The following is a 4030-nucleotide window of genomic DNA, read 5'->3' as shown; positions in this document are numbered from 1 at the left end:
CGTGTATCCCCTCTATCGCGTATTACCGCAGTATTTTCGACAGAGATCCTCCGTCGGGATCGAGAGCAACGGTACGGTTCGTCGTTGATGGAACCGCAACGACGCAGTCTCGCGTGGGAATTCCGCGGCATCGGTGGTAGGAAGGTGGCTGCGGTGGATCCGGATTAGTCGGTGTCTGAGCAGAGGGTCGTATACCGCGTCGGAGGGCAACAAATTTCCACGGCGTTTCGGGAGCTTATTAAGCCGACGAGCCGAATCTTGGTGCCGTAGCGAGCACTTAACCTGCGCGCGTAGTATCGGCCGCGACCTCAAAGAGCTTTCACGACTCGCCTCCTTCTTGCTTCTCGCTACCGTTAACGATACCCCTTCCAAACTTTGCACGCTTTAACGACTGCACGTCTACCTTCCGAGACAGGAATCCGAGCTTTATTTATTGCGATAAACGTTAACCACCGTTCTCTCGGCCATCTTACAAAAGGATTACGAGATCCCCTTACCACTCTGTCGGTCCCCTATCTCGCTTTCCTTCGTCGCCATCACCTCACCCAGTAGCTCGCCTTCGACTGATTTGTGTCTCTGCAGGGGGAAGGGAGATACCCAGAGTGGAGCCGTTGGCCGGCTCGCGACAAATTCGACACCCGATTTTATCAGCGACGATAAGCGACGCGGATGTCTCCCATAGGGGAATCTCCCTAGACGTGATCTCCTTTGCACGAGCATAGAAGTTCGATTCGCAGCGCAGCTGTTTTAACGTTGGACGGGTTGCGAAAAGAGAAGATAGGCTTCGCTCCAAAGCAATATCGCCGATCGGTCCGCCAGCGTCAGCTCTTTCTCAGTAATTTCCTTTGGCGGAAGAATTATCCACCTGTATTCAGATCGAGTCGAAGATTTATTTATTTATTCAATTCAGTCGTGCGATGGAAAGAAAACGGAACAAGCGCGAGAGAACAGCGTTGGAAATTGGATCATAGGAAAGTGCGGCTAGCCGACAGCAGGCTTTAATGAGTTTTGCCGCGTAAAAAATCTATGAACCCAAGCTTTGCGAATAAAACGACTATGCTTCGAGAAAGCTTATCTCGCTTTCGCGTGGCATCGTCGAATAATCTTCGATTCACTTGGTGATTTTAGAGATCACTGTCTGTTTACCCGACAAGCAATATCGAATATTGCGTGTCGCATACCGCTATAATATCTATCAGCCCCATTAAATGACAGAAAATCGAGGAAGATCGATGGAGAATAGGTTCCTTGGGGAAGAGAAATGTAGGAGGGTTCTCTAATTGCATCGAACGCAAGATCCAGCGTCGGATCAACGACGGTTCGCTGTCTTTGATCAACCCCCTGAAGATTCTCGCTCCCGTATTTCTATAGAAATTCTCCGGAGGAAATCAAGCTCAAACTTTGGATACTTGGGATGCCCCGTTCGAGAGAGTCGGTTCATCGCTGGGAATTTTTACGTGACGTTGTCTGCGCTGGTAAAGAAAGCTTCCGCTTTTCCCGAACGGTTGGCCTCAGGGGCGGGTTTGCAGCGCAGCAGTAGCGCCGATCCAACGCGATCGAGTATGCAGGCGCCGTGAAAACTTTTCCAATCGAGCGGAAACTTTGTTCTCGTAATTAAAGCCACGCGAATACTTAATGAATTTGCGCCGGCACATCGATCGTTTCGTGCCGCTCTCGTGACACACGTGCTGATTTCGACCTTAACCCGTTGGAAAGAGCGGCTTCCGCTTCACGAAGTCCGAATCACGAGTCATCTAGGAAAAGCTGAACCGAGATGAAAGTCGCAAAATTGTGGGCATCCCGCGGAAAGAGGCAAGTTTAGTTCTCGTATCACGCGAAAGGATAACGGTCTGGAGAAGTCTAACGAAGAGACGTCTAGGGAGCTATTTCACCTAATTTAACTGCGAGACCTACACGAGCGCCTGAGGAGAACCGAGTCTCTGGAGTCTTGAAATCGCAAGCGCGCGAGTCTACTTCGCGACCGCGACTTTGCTCCGGTACGAGCTTCTCATGAAATAATCTACCGCGTAGAGTGGCACCATATGAGGAAGGGCAAACTGTGATCAACGAACTTGATTGTAAAGTTATTAAAGCGATACTGAGATTTCAGACATCACGTTTGGTTTCTTAGCATGCGTCGATTTCACGCTGCCTTTCATTCAGTATGTTTTATAATAATTTTATTTGTTTATCTACATATATCGCGGGTTCATCGTTTAAATAAAATTTCATGAAAAACACCTCTCGATTTCTTAATTTCTTCAACGATTCGCCAAACTTGATCAGGCGCCATTATTCCATTACAGTGATACCCGGTACACTCGCGAAAATCACAAAACACTCAGGTTCAAACGTAACGGTGTCAAATATCAAAGTAGTACTGCTCTTTTCGCGTTGTTCAGAGTTGAAAGGAGGATGTTCCAGACTCTCGGGCGATTTATCCAACAGGATATCGGCGCTCGTTCGATCGAGAGTGAGTTTCGCGATCCGGGTACTCGGAACTCGAGCTCTCGCGGCGGTCAAGGGTCGACTCTTTAATTAATGGATGGAAGTAATTAAGAAACGGGAATCTCCCGCGGGAAGTCTCGGGTGTAACGCGGCCGGCGTATTCTCTGGAGCGTGTACGTGCCTCTGGTTCGCAGCGTATTTGCCTTCTCCGAAACTTCTCCCTTCGGAGGAGCTTCCTTGAATTTCGCAAAATATTCAAAGTCGATTGGCGGGAAAACGAATCCAGTTAAGAAGGGGGGAATAGGGAAAAGGAGAGAAGGACAGAGATATAAAAGACGAACCGAAGTGGAATTTATTAAAGGCGTGTTCGTCGCAGGTTTTTGTCGCGGTCAGGGCACGATCGTCTAGGTGAGCGTTCGCGCGAGGCTGGACGAGGTACGAGGCGGAATCGTGAACGTTACACGAAGGAGGACGCGGCAGCCAGGGCTGCGGCAAACGGAATGCCGTAAATCTCATGTAAATTCGGCCCGCCGCTTGATTTGCAAGCACAATGCCAGACAATTGTACGGTCTACCATCGAGCGGCCGGATGCGGAGTCTGCGAGTTTCTCCGGTCTCCCTGGTTAACTTCTCTCGTAGACCCGTTCGTTCCACCCTCGTCCCTTCCTCGTCCCCTATTCGTCCCACGGTTTACCGATACTCCTCTTGCTCCACATCTTCGACTGCGTCTCTTTGCCCCGGAACCGCGTCTCTAAACGTTTTAACGATCGTTTTCTCGTTCGTTCGCGCGTTTCATTTCAGCTCGTTTCATTTCGCGTTCGTTCCTCGTCTCGCGTCCTCTCGCGTATTTCTCTCTCTTTTTGCTTCGCCTCTCGTTTTTCGTCTCGTTTCGTCCTCACCGCCGGCAGAAATATGTTTCGCAGATAAAAGAGAATCCCGTGTACGGGGCGCGATTTACTGGTAGAATCGGCGCTCGTAAAACCGCGTCGCGTTAACGCAATGGGAAGCGGCTTCCACCGTGGGTATATCTGTCCGTGGTCAGTGACGTACTCGCGGCGAAAGCGGCCGCCGCGAACCACCCACCATTGGAATTCACACCAGTAATTCACGTTGTCCCGCAGCTGCACGGGATACCTGCTGCTTCGCGCCGATCCGTCCCCGTTAACGACCATTTGAAACCCAGAGACCATTCCCAGTCCACCGATTCACCTGGTACTCTTATTCGCCAACTTCGATCGTGTTTCTGTGACTCTTCGTGTGTCTACGTATCGATGACCAGTCACAGAGAAACCGAACGATTGTCTCCGCGGACAGTTTCCAATGGATCAATCGTCCGCCATTCGAAGGGAGGAAACAACGTTCGTCGTATTTACAGACGAAGAAAAGACGCGACCCGTTGCATTTCCTGTGAAACGACGACGATCAGACGATAAAGCCAGAACGAAAAGAGGCGCGTACTTGTCGGGTGGAAGAGTGGCGCGAGAAATAAACGAACCAGCCCCGCGACTCGACTCGGCTTGACTCGACTCGAGGAAACTTTGGCCAGAGACATGCGCGCATCGTGAGATCAGTCTCTCTTTGTC

General features: G+C 50.5%; 1 protein-coding gene across 1 annotated transcript in view; it reads right to left on the bottom strand.

The window, feature by feature from the left end:
- LOC112212182 overlaps positions 1 to 4030 on the bottom strand; it is a 78249-nt gene that overhangs the window by 35446 nt on the left and 38773 nt on the right. The gene's annotated exons all lie outside the window — the stretch shown is intronic.

This window comes from Bombus impatiens, unplaced genomic scaffold, assembly GCF_000188095.3.
Source record: "Bombus impatiens unplaced genomic scaffold, BIMP_2.2 scf_0129, whole genome shotgun sequence".
In the NCBI taxonomy this organism is placed as follows: Eukaryota; Metazoa; Arthropoda; class Insecta; order Hymenoptera; family Apidae; genus Bombus; species Bombus impatiens.
The sequence above is the reverse complement of the archived record's forward strand: the minus strand, read 5'-3'. Positions and strand labels throughout refer to the sequence as shown.